The following is a 12677-nucleotide window of genomic DNA, read 5'->3' as shown; positions in this document are numbered from 1 at the left end:
CGAAAACCGTTTATCAACAACACCCAGAAACGCCGTCGGCTTCGCTGGGCCTGAGCTCATCTAAGATGGACTGATACAAAGTGGAAAAGTGTTCTGTGGTCTGACGAGTCCACATTTCAAATTGTTTTTGGAAACTGTGGACGTCGTGTCCTCAGGACCAAAGAGGAAAAGAACCATGCGGATTGTCAAAGGCGCAAAGTTGAAAAGCCAGCATCTTTGATGGTATGGGGGTGTATTAGTGCCCAAGACATGGGTAACTTACACATCTGTGAAGGCGCCATTAATGCTGAAAGGTACATACAGGTTTTGGAGCAACATATGTTGCCATCCAAGCAACGTTACCATGGACGCCCCTGCTTATTTCAGCAAGACAATGCCAAGCCACGTGTTACATCAACGTGGCTTCATAGTAAAAGAGTGCGGGTACTAGACTGGCCTTCCTGTAGTCCAGACCTGTCTCCCGTTGAAAATGTGTGGCGCATTATGAAGCCTAAAATAGCACAACGGAGACCCCCGGACTGTTGAACAACTTAAGCTGTACATCAAGCAAGAATGGGAAAGAATTCCACCTGAGAAGCTTCAAAAATGTGTCTCCTCAGTTCCCAAACATTTACTGAGTGTTAAAAGGAAAGGCCATGTAACACAGTGTTGAACATGCCCTTTCCAAACTACTTTGTCACGTGTTGCAGCCATGAAATTTTAAGTTAATTATTATTTCCAATAAACAATAACGTTTATGAGTTTGAACATCAAATATGTTGTCTTTGTAGTGCATTCAATTGAGTTGAAAAGGATTTGCAAATCATTGTATTCCGTTTATATTTACATCTAACACAATTTCCCAACTCATATGGAAACGGGGTTTGTATTTGAGTGGTCAAAATGTTAAGAACCATTTTATCCATGCGACTAAATTTGTTACCTACTTTGAGCAACAGCTATAGTGATCGGGAAGGTATGGTAGGTTTTAAGTCATTACAAATGTAAAATGTAATCGACTTTTCTTTAGAATTTTGACACTGTTAAGTCTCCCAGGAAATTGTCAGACGCGTCTGTTTGCTTATAGGAAGTTGTTTTCTTTGTGATGACTAATCCTCAATTGTCGTCATTTTTGTGTTTGTGCTGGTATTTTGTATTATTCTTTGTAGCAGGATTCAAGATTGCAATCAAATATTCCACTATTAGCCACCCAGGGTGTGTGGGCCTTGTAACACTTGAATAAATAATGGGCCTATAGGCTGCAAATAGCCCGTGAGCTGTTAATTTGAGACAATCGTTGGACTAAGGCAGGGGTCGGCAACCCAAAAACGTTGAGAGAGCCATATTGGACCAAAAATACAAAAAACAAATCTGTCTGGAGCCACAAAAAATGAAAAGCCATATATAAGAGATATAATAAAGTCAACACATGATGTAAGTGTCTATATTAGCTATACTAGCCTACTATCAAAATGACTATGTGTCGCAGGCTGAAGCAAATGTTTGTTGACAGAAATGTTGAAATGTAATATTCATTCTACACATTTTTACAACATTAGAAACCATTAGTAAATCAGAGGCTACTCAGAAGGTGAGATTACTGACTTTTAATGGCCAAAGGTATAGATGTGAGTGTCCAAGTTAAAGGAAACGGCAGGCTGTCTTCTAATACAGGTAAAAGCCAGTAAATTAGAATATTTTGAAAAACTTGATTTATTTCAGTAATTGCATTCAAAAGGTGTAACTTGCACATTATATGTATTCATTGCACACAGACTGATGCATTCAAATGTTTATTTCATTTAATTTTGATGATTTGAAGTGGCAACAAATGAAAATCCAAAATTCGGTGTGTCACAAAATTAGAATATTACTTAAGGCTAATACAAAAAAGGGATTTTTAGAAATGTTGGCCAACTGAAAAGTATGAAAATGAAAAATATGAGCATGTACAATACTCAATACTTGGTTGGAGCTCCTTTTGCCTCAATTACTGCGTTAATGCGGCGTGGCATGGAGTCGATGAGTTTCTGGCACTGCTCAGGTGTTATGAGAGCCCAGGTTGCTCTGATAGTGGCCTTCAACTCTTCTGCGTTTTTGGGTCTGGCATTCTGCATCTTCCTTTTCACAATACCCCACAGATTTTCTATGGGGCTAAGGTCAGGGGAGTTGGTGGGCCAATTTAGAACAGAAATACCATGGTCCGTAAACCAGGCACGGGTAGATTTTGCGCTGTGTGCAGGCGCCAAGTCCTGTTGGAACTTGAAATCTCCATCTCCATAGAGCAGGTCAGCAGCAGGAAGCATGAAGTGCTCTAAAACTTGCTGGTAGACGGCTGCGTTGACCCTGGATCTCAGGAAACAGAGTGGACCGACACCAGCAGATGACATGGCACCCCAAACCATCACCCAACCATGCAAATTTTGCATTTCCTTTGGAAATCGAGGTCCCAGAGTCTGGAGGAAGACAGGAGAGGCACAGGATCCACGTTGCCTGAAGTCTAGTGTAAAGTTTCCACCATCAGTGATGGTTTGGGGTGCCATGTCATCTGCTGGTGTCGGTCCACTCTGTTTCCTGAGATCCAGGGTCAACGCAGCCGTCTACCAGCAAGTTTTAGAGCACTTCATGCTTCCTGCTGATGACCTGCTCTATGGAGATGGAGATTTCAAGTTCCAACAGGACTTGGCGCCTGCACACAGCGCAAAATCTACCCGTGCCTGGTTTACGGACCATGGTATTTCTGTTCTAAATTGGCCCGCCAACTCCCCTGACCTTTGCCCCATAGAAAATCTGTGGGGTATTGTGAAAAGGAAGATGCAGAATGCCAGACCCAAAAACGCAGAAGAGTTGAAGGCCACTATCAGAGCAACCTGGGCTCTCATAACACCTGAGCAGTGCCAGAAACTCATCGACTCCATGCCACGCCGCATTAACGCAGTAATTGAGGCAAAAGGAGCTCCAACCAAGTATTGAGTATTGTACATGCTCATATTTTTCATTTTCATACTTTTCAGTTGGCCAACATTTCTAAAAATCCCTTTTTTGTATTAGCCTTAAGTAATATTCTAATTTTGTGACACACGGAATTTTGGATTTTCATTTGTTGCCACTTCAAATCATCAAAATTAAATGAAATAAACATTTGAATGCATCAGTCTGTGTGCAATGAATAAATATAATGTACAAGTTACACCTTTTGAATGCAATTACTGAAATAAATCAAGTTTTTCAAAATATTCTAATTTACTGGCTTTTACCTGTAGATTTATTACAATCTTTGGCAAGCTAGGTAATGTTTGCTGTGGTCTGGAACAACATGGCACACAATCAACTATCTGAAATGCGGCCAATATTACATACATATAATGTGTCATGAGACATGCAAAACTAAATTATATACAAAGACGATACAAGTAAAGGATATTAAATGAGATCAAATATAGCTACAAATGAGGCATAATGATGCAATATGTACATACAGCTAGCCTAAATAGCATGTTAGCATGGATTAGCTTGCAGTCGTGCAGTGACCAAATATGCCTGATTAGCACTCCAGCAAGTCAATAACATCAACAAAGCGCACCTTTGTGCGTTCACGCACAGTATAAAACTTTTGGTGGACAAAATGAGACAAAGGAGTGGAAGATTTTACATGTAAACAAACGGTTGCGTCACAGTCCACACTATGGTGAGTTCAAGAACCTCCAAAATTAGTAGGACAAAAGGATGTTCACCAAATAGTGTCATCAGTGAAGCATACACACAAACATATTAAACAGTGGGCTTTCTAACAATTGCGGAAGGTTTGTGTCCTCAAACTAAAAACATACTATAACAAAAAAATTATTTTCCCCCCCATCTTTTTCCATTTTCAATCCTTTTTTATAAATGCTCCAGGTCACTAAAGAGCCGCATGGTTGCTGACCCCCGGATTGAACACCAATTATGTACATTTATCCTGATCATCGCTAACTTCCTTGGACTTATTTGGGCTGTTTGGACCGCGGGTCAAGCTCAGAGCAAGGCTAATGTTGGACAACATTGGCGTTTCTGCTGGAGTAAAAATAGCGCTCTTTTCCCAGAGCTCTGAGTGGCAGCGATTCTACTAGTGAAACTCGATCCGGGGAGCCGTAACGAGTCAGTGAGCGTCATGTGGCCCTCATTCCACACTTTGATTTGGACCGGTCGACCTCTCGGCCGTTGCTTGGTGCCTCAGCGTGCCACAGAGTGCAATGAAATATTGTAAAAACAGCATGTACTGGAAATAAAGGGATAATATTCTACATTGTTTCTAAATGCATACCTGTCAATGCGTCTGTTTTTCAAAGAAACTACCGTATTTTGCCCTTTTTCTCGCTTTCCATATTTTTACCATATTTAATTTCCCTAAAACATTTTCTTTTCCCTCCTTTTCCCTTATTTTCAAATGCAAATGTTGACAGGTATTGTCTTTATGTGCCCTTTAATTGACCGGTGACCATGCACAGCATTGGAGAAAGAAATCTCCGACAAGTGAAAAAGAGAGGCCTGTTGGACCAGGAGAGAAAGACTAGAAGGTGTCAAAAGAAGAAGAGAGGAAGCTTTTTTTTTGGCTTGTATCATTTGAAATGCTATTTTTCCATCTTGCCTGATGACACTAAATTGGCTGACATCACATGGACAAAGATAAGACCTTCTGGAGGAAAGTTCTGTGATGGTCTCCTGCTGGCCCCACTATGGACTGGACTCTCACTATTATGTTAGATCCACTATGGACTGGACTTTCACAATATTATGTCAGACCCACTCGACATCCATTGCATACGGTCTCCCCTAGAGGGGGAGGGGGTTACCCACATATGCGGTCCTCTCCAAGGTTTCTCATAGTCATTCACATCGACGTCCCACTGGGTTGAGTTTTTCCTTGCCCTTATGTGGGCTCTGTACCGAGGATGTCGGTGTGGCTTGTGCAGCCCTTTGAGACACTTGTGATTTAGGGCTATATAAATAAACATTGATTGATTGATTGATTGAACTAAGAGAGCCGACTCCACCCTCGGCCGCCCACCAGCTCACGGCCAGTGTCCGGTCCGCATGGATGAGCGAGGATGCGTCCGAGGAGACCGAGGCGTCCGATACAAGCTCATTAACGGTCTAGTTCCATCCTATCTTGCCTATTGTATTGTACCATATGTCCCGGCAAGAAATCTGCGTTCAAAGAACTCCGGCTTTTTAGTGATTCTCAGAGCCCCAAAAAAAAGTCTGCGGGCTATAGAGCGTTTTCTATTCGGGCTCCAGAACTATGGAATGCCCTCCCGGTAACAGTTAGAGATGCTACCTCAGTAGAAGCATTTAAGTCCCATCTTAAAACTCATTTGTATACTCTAGCTTTTAAATAGACCTCCTTTTTAGACCAGTTGATCTGCCGTTTATTTTATTTTCTGCTCTGCCCCCCTCTCCCTTGTGGAAGGGGTGGCACAGGTTCGGTGGCCATGGATGAAGTGCTGGCTGTCCAGAGTCGGGACCCGGAGTGGACCGCTCGCCTGTGCATCGGTTGGGGACATCTCTGCGCTGCTGACCCGTCTCCGCTTGGGATGGTCTCCTGCTGGCCCCACTATGGACTGGACTCTCACTATTATGTTAGATCCACTATGGACTGGACTTTCACAATATTATGTCAGACCCACTCGACATCCATTGCATACGGTCTCCCCTAGAGGGGGAGGGGGTTACCCACATATGCGGTCCTCTCCAAGGTTTCTCATAGTCATTCACATCGACGTCCCACTGGGTTGAGTTTTTCCTTGCCCTTATGTGGGCTCTGTACCGAGGATGTCGGTGTGGCTTGTGCAGCCCTTTGAGACACTTGTGATTTAGGGCTATATAAATAAACATTGATTGATTGATTGATTGAACTAAGAGAGCCGACTCCAGCTCACGGCCAGTGTCCGGTCCGCATGGATGAGCGAGGATGCGTCCGAGGAGACCGAGGCGTCCGATACAAGCTCATTAACGGTCTAGTTCCATCCTATCTTGCCTATTGTATTGTACCATATGTCCCGGCAAGAAATCTGCGTTCAAAGAACTCCGGCTTTTTAGTGATTCTCAGAGCCCCCAAAAAAAGTCTGCGGGCTATAGAGCGTTTTCTATTCGGGCTCCAGAACTATGGAATGCCCTCCCGGTAACAGTTAGAGGTGCTACCTCAGTAGAAGCATTTAAGTCCCATCTTAAAACTCATTTGTATACTCTAGCTTTTAAATAGACCTCCTTTTTAGACCAGTTGATCTGCCGTTTATTTTATTTTCTGCTCTGCCCCCCTCTCCCTTGTGGAAGGGGTGGCACAGGTTCGGTGGCCATGGATGAAGTGCTGGCTGTCCAGAGTCGGGACCCGGAGTGGACCGCTTGCCTGTGCATCGGTTGGGGACATCTCTGCGCTGCTGACCCGTCTCCGCTCGGGATGGTCTCCTGCTGACCCCACTATGGACTGGACTCTCACTATTATGTTAGATCCACTATGGACTGGACTTTCACAATATTATGCTAGACCCACTCGACGTCCATTGCATCCGGTCTCCCCCAGAGGGGGCGGGGTCACCCACATCTGCGGTCCTCTCCAAGGTTTCTAATAGTCATTCACATCGACGTCCCACTGGGTTGTGACTTCTTCCTTGCCCTGATGTGGGATCTGAACCGAGGATGTCGTTGTGGATTGTGCAGCCCTTTGAGACACTTGTGATTTAGGGCTATATAAATAAACATTGATTGATTGATTGATTAAAGCTGCAAAGATGATTGGAAACGCCATATTATGCAAGTCAGGGCAGCACCACATGCACCAGTTTCTTTTCTCATTTTGATTCAGTCGCAAATTCTCTCCTCTCATCTGATTTCTACTGCAGAAAGGGGTGAAGCGTCAAGTGTGGCTTTTATTTCGTTGGCACATTTGAGAGTCACTGATGAACCCAACACAGAACCTTAGAGCCAGACCTCGTAATCCGGCCTCCAGCTGGTAAAGCTCAAAGTACCTTAACAACCTGTGCCCTACTACCCCCAAACTGTCAATCAGCGGAAAGGTGCACTTTTCTCTGACCTACTGCTGTTGTAAAGCGCCACTGGGGATGTCAGCGCCTCGAAATTGTCTCCTCAAGTAAGATCCCTGCAAAGGCTTGATATTTGTTGTCAACGCTGCATGTTGCCAGATACAAAGGTCCACGCAGGCCTGACTGCAGTACAACCACAAGTGACCAGCCTCAGTGTGTCACTAAAAGACATTGAAAGCCTCCAAGGCTCCAGCCTTTGATATCGTCTCCCCAGCTCTTGGTAAAACTGCCGACGTTCACACTCTTGGCTCGCGTGAGTCCTTCAATTGTAAAGTGGCGAAACAATCTGCTACTGCAGATTAGCAGCACCAGAAGGCGTTGGCCTGCTGCCCTGCGAGCGGACATACTTAATCAGATCAACCTGCCACTTCCAGTCGCATGCCAAATCCAAGAATGCGCCAGGATCACGCCTGTTTGTTTTAGCCGTAGTAGAATGTTTGTCCGTGTATCGATTCCCAAAGAGGACAAAAAATAGGTCGACATTACTACTACATCGTGAAAAGGATTTTTTATTTTTTATTTTGGGGCTCCCAGATAAAACTAACTTACACACAGCACCAGCTGGAGAGTGAGATAATACTGTTAATAGCGCTCGCCACCTGGGTCTTCAATTGGCACGAAAACCAGCACACACGTTGAGCATGACAAGACGCATTGGAAATCATTACAGAATATTTGCTGTAAGACACACACTGCAAAAAGTCAGTGTTCAAAAACAAGAAAAAAAAATACAAAAATTAGGAATATTTTACTTGAACTAAGCAAAATTATCTGCCAATAGAACAAGAAAATTTGGCTTGTCAAGACTTTCCAAAACAAGTAGCTAACCTCAACGAACCCAAAAAATACCTTAAAATAAGTATATTCTCACTAATAACTATAAGTCGCAGTTTTTTTCATAGTTTGACCAGGGGTGCGCCTTATACTCAGGAGCGACTTATGTGTGAAATTATTAACACATTACCGTAAAATATCAAATAATATTATTTAGCTCATTCACGTAAGAGACTAGACGTATAAGATTAGGAGTGACGGATTGTTTGGTAAACGTATAGCATGTTCTATATGTTATAGTTATTTGAATGACTCTTGCCATAATATGTTACGTTAACATACCAGTTGGTTATTTATGCCTCATATAACGTACACTTATTCAGCCTGTTATTCACTATTCTTTATTTATTTTAAATTCCCTTTCAAATGTCTATTCTTGGTGTTGGGTTTTATCAAATACATTTCCCCAAAAAATGCGACTTATACTCCAGTGCGACTTATATATGTTTTTTTCCTTCTTTATTATGCATTTTCGACCGGTGCGACTTATACTCCCAAAAATACGGTAAGTAAATGCTAGTGCCATTATCTTGACATCATGATTTTTTTTTTCATGCTTGAAGTAAGAATTATTTCTTTAAAAAAGTAGTTTTATACTTGTAAGTGTTGATGGCACAGCTTTGCATAAGTAGATATTCTATTTTCAAGCATGTTTTACTCAATATAGGTCATCAAATCTCAGCAACAAGCTGTAATATCTTACTGAGATCATTTAGGACAAAACCCTTAAAACAAGTAAAAGACTCTAACATAAAATCTGCTTAGTGAGAAGAATTATTTTATCAGACAGAAAATAAGCAAATATCATGTGAATAATATAAATACAGTCTATTATACAGCATTATTCACGTGTGAATAACATAAATACAGTCTATTTGATAGATAGATAGATAGATAGATAGATAGATAGATAGTACTTTATTGATTCCTTCAGGAGAGTTCCCTCAGGAAAATTATACAGCATTATTCACAGGTGAATGATATAAATAGTCTATTATACAGCATTATTCACATGTGAATAATATAAATACAGTCTATTATACAGCATTATTCACCTGTGAATAATATAAATACAGTATATTATACAGCATTATTCACATGTGAATAATATAAATACAGTCTATTATACAGCATTATTCAACGGTGAATAATATAAATATGGTATATTATACAGCATTTTTCACATGTGAATAATATAAATACAGTCTATTATACAGCATTATTCACCTGTGAATAATATAAATGCAGTCTATTATACAGCATTATTCACATGTGAATAATATAAATACAGTCTATTATACAGCATTATTCACATGTGAATAATATAAATACAGTCTATTATACAGCATTATTCACATGTGAATAATATAAATGCAGTCTATTATACAGCGTTATTCACCTGTGAATAATATAAATACAGTATATTATACAGCATTATTCACATGTGAATAATATAAATACAGTCTATTATACAGCATTATTCACATGTGAATAATATAAATACAGTCTATTATACAGCATTATTCACATGTGAATAATATAAATACAGTCTATTATACAGCATTATTCACCGGTGAATAATATAAATGCAGTATATTATACAGCATTATTCACATGTGAATAATATCAATACAGTTTATTATACAGCATTATTCACATGTGAATAATATAAATACAGTCTATTATACAGCATTATTCACCGGTGAATAATATAAATACAGTCTACTATACAGCATTATTCACCTGTGAATAATATAAATGCAGTCTATTATTCACATGTGAATAATATAAATACAGTCTATTATACAGCATTATTCACATGTGAATAATATAAATACAGTCTATTATACAGCATTATTCACATGTGAATAATATAAATGCAGTCTATTATACAGCGTTATTCACCTGTGAATAATATAAATACAGTATATTATACAGCATTATTCACATGTGAATAATATAAATACAGTCTATTATACAGCATTATTCACATGTGAATAATATAAATACAGTCTATTATACAGCATTATTCACATGTGAATAATATAAATACAGTCTATTATACAGCATTATTCACCGGTGAATAATATAAATACACTATATTATACAGCATTATTCACATGTGAATAATATAAATTCAGTCTATTATACAGCGTTATTCACCGGTGAATAATATAAATACAGTCTATTATACAGCATTATTCACATGTGAATAATATAAATACAGTCTATTATACAGCATTATTCACATGTGAATAATATAAATAGTCTATTATACAGCATTATTCACATGTGAATAATATAAATACAGTCTTTTATACAGCATTATTCACAGGTGAATAATATAAATACAGGGTATTATACAGCATTATTCACCTGTGAATAATATAAATACAGTCTATTATACAACATTATTCACCTGTGAATAATATAAATACAGTCTAGTATACAGCATTATTCACCTGTGAATAATATAAATACAGTCTATTATACAGCATTATTCACCGGTGAATAATATAAATACAGTATATTATACAGCATTATTCACATGTGAATAATATAAATACAGTCTATTATTCAGCATTATTCACAGGTGAATAATATAAATACAGTCTATTATACAGCATTATTCACAGGTGAATAATATAAATACAGTCTATTATACAGCATTATTCACATGTGAATAATATCAATACAGTTTATTATACAGCATTATTCACATGTGAATAATATAAATACAGTTTATTATACAGCATTATTCACATGTGAATAATATAAATACAGTCTATTATACAGCATTATTCACATGTGAATAATATAAATACAGTCTATTATACAGCATTATTCACCGGTGAATAATATAAATACAGTATATTATACAGCATTATTCACATGTGAATAATATCAATACAGTTTAATATACAGCATTATTCACATGTGAATAATATAAATACAGTCTATTATACAGCATTATTCACAGGTGAATAATATAAATACAGTCTATTATACAGCATTATTCACAGGTGAATAATATAAATACAGTCTATTATACAGCATTATTCTCCTGTGAATAATATAAATACTCTAAATTAAGTCTTTGTTATTTTAATAAGCAACTAATTAATGGTGAACATGTTCCCCATACTAAAGTGTTACCAAAAAAAATAGTGCAGGCTAAAAATGGCCTTGGCCCGCTGCATAGGATCCATTGCAATAATCTGATTTTGCCAATCTGACTTTTACAATAATTAAAAATATTTTAAACGTAGATATCAGATCGCAAATCAAGAATTAATGCTGACTCGTTAATAATTGCACCTGCAGGCTAAACACACTAAATGCCAATTAAAAATGCTTTAATATTGTGACATTTGACTGTTAAGTGACTCCCTGCTGTGCTGTCCTTGTGTGTTTCCAAACAGAGTGTTGGCTTGGTGATGACACACACCCCGCCCAAACATGCCGGTACAGTACAAGGCTGCAGCGGGGTTCTTATGGTCATCGAAACTTTCCCTAGTAGACGCCGACATCACTGCAGCGTTGACGCGTGCAATGTGACCGCAGGGTGCGAGTGCAATATCTGTTCCGCCCGCAATTTTTGGACTTCACCAATGTGCCGCGTTTCCAATCCAAAGAAGACGTGCTCCCATGTGCAGAGGGAAGGGAATGCAATCTCAGCAGTCCCCCCCCATGCATGTGCAGCATTCAAAACATTTTATGAGGGGACACACACACACACACACACACACACACACACGCCTCTCTGGTCTTACCTCTGGTAGCTAGGCGACCGTTAACTGTGCTGCTGTGATGCTGCAGAGTCCGCCGCCACGGATGAAGTGTTTATCCTTAACGTTCTCTGCTCGCTTCCTGCCTATGTCCTGGGCTGGTCCCCACACGGCCCCCCCAAAATAATCCAGGTGGTCCGATCGGCTGCTGCTGTGTGTGCGTGGTGCACGACGGTGTCTGAGACTGAGTCTGTGCGGGCACGTTGCTGTCTGAGCCTGTGCGTGTGTGTGCGTGTGTGTGTGTGTGTGTGTGTGTGTGTGTGTGTGTGTGTGTGTGTGTGTGTGTGTGTGTGTGTGTGTGTGTGTGTGTGTTTGCATGAGTGTGTGTCTTTCTGAGTGAGGGGGAGCATGGGACCTGCCGTGCAGATATCGGCCAGTTAAATTTAAAACAGCCTGCCTTCTGACACCTTGAGCCACGGGCTTGCCCTCCCTCCCATCCACCCACACACACACACACATTCACTTGAGTGTACTCACACACACACACACACACACACACACACGGCTATGACGCGACCATATGGCCACTGACAGAAGCCCAAGGCCTAAGCAGCCCCTGAGGAGAGGGAGGCACTAAAAAAAGTTAAAGTTAAAGTACCAATGATTCTGCATTTGACCCATCCCCTTGTTCCACCCCCCCCTGGGGGTTGAGGGGATCAGTGAGCAGCAGCAGTGAGCAGCAGTGGTGGCCACGCCCGGGAATAATTTAACCCCCCAATTCCAACCCTTCACTGCAAAAAATGAAATCTAAGTGGGGCGGCATGGCGTAGTGGGTAGAGCAACCGTGCCAGAAACCTGAGGGTTGCAGGTTCGCTCCCCGCCTCTTACCATCCAAAAATCGCTGCCGTTGTGTCCTTGGGCGGGACACTTCACCCTTTGCCCCCGGTGCCACTCACACCGGTGAATTGAATGATGAATGATAGGTGGTGGTCGGAGGGGCCGTTGGCGCAAAATTGCAGCCACGCTTCCGTCAGTCTACCCCAGGGCAGCTGTGGCT

General features: G+C 40.5%; 1 protein-coding gene across 1 annotated transcript in view; it reads right to left on the bottom strand.

Annotated features, from left to right (window-relative positions):
- The window catches only part of LOC133622522 (filamin A-interacting protein 1-like), a 64908-nt gene extending 52958 nt beyond the window's left edge, over nucleotides 1-11950 (bottom strand). The window contains exon 1 of the mRNA XM_072915853.1: nucleotides 11666-11950. The gene's annotated coding sequence lies outside the window, so the exon portion shown is untranslated. The remainder of the gene's footprint in view (nucleotides 1-11665) is intronic.
- Between the last annotated feature and the right edge of the window lie 727 nt (nucleotides 11951-12677).

The sequence above is a fragment of the Nerophis lumbriciformis genome, linkage group LG23 (assembly GCF_033978685.3).
Source record: "Nerophis lumbriciformis linkage group LG23, RoL_Nlum_v2.1, whole genome shotgun sequence".
NCBI classification, from domain to species: Eukaryota; Metazoa; Chordata; class Actinopteri; order Syngnathiformes; family Syngnathidae; genus Nerophis; species Nerophis lumbriciformis.
Note: the sequence above shows the minus strand (reverse complement) of the source record. Positions and strands in the feature narration are given on the sequence as shown.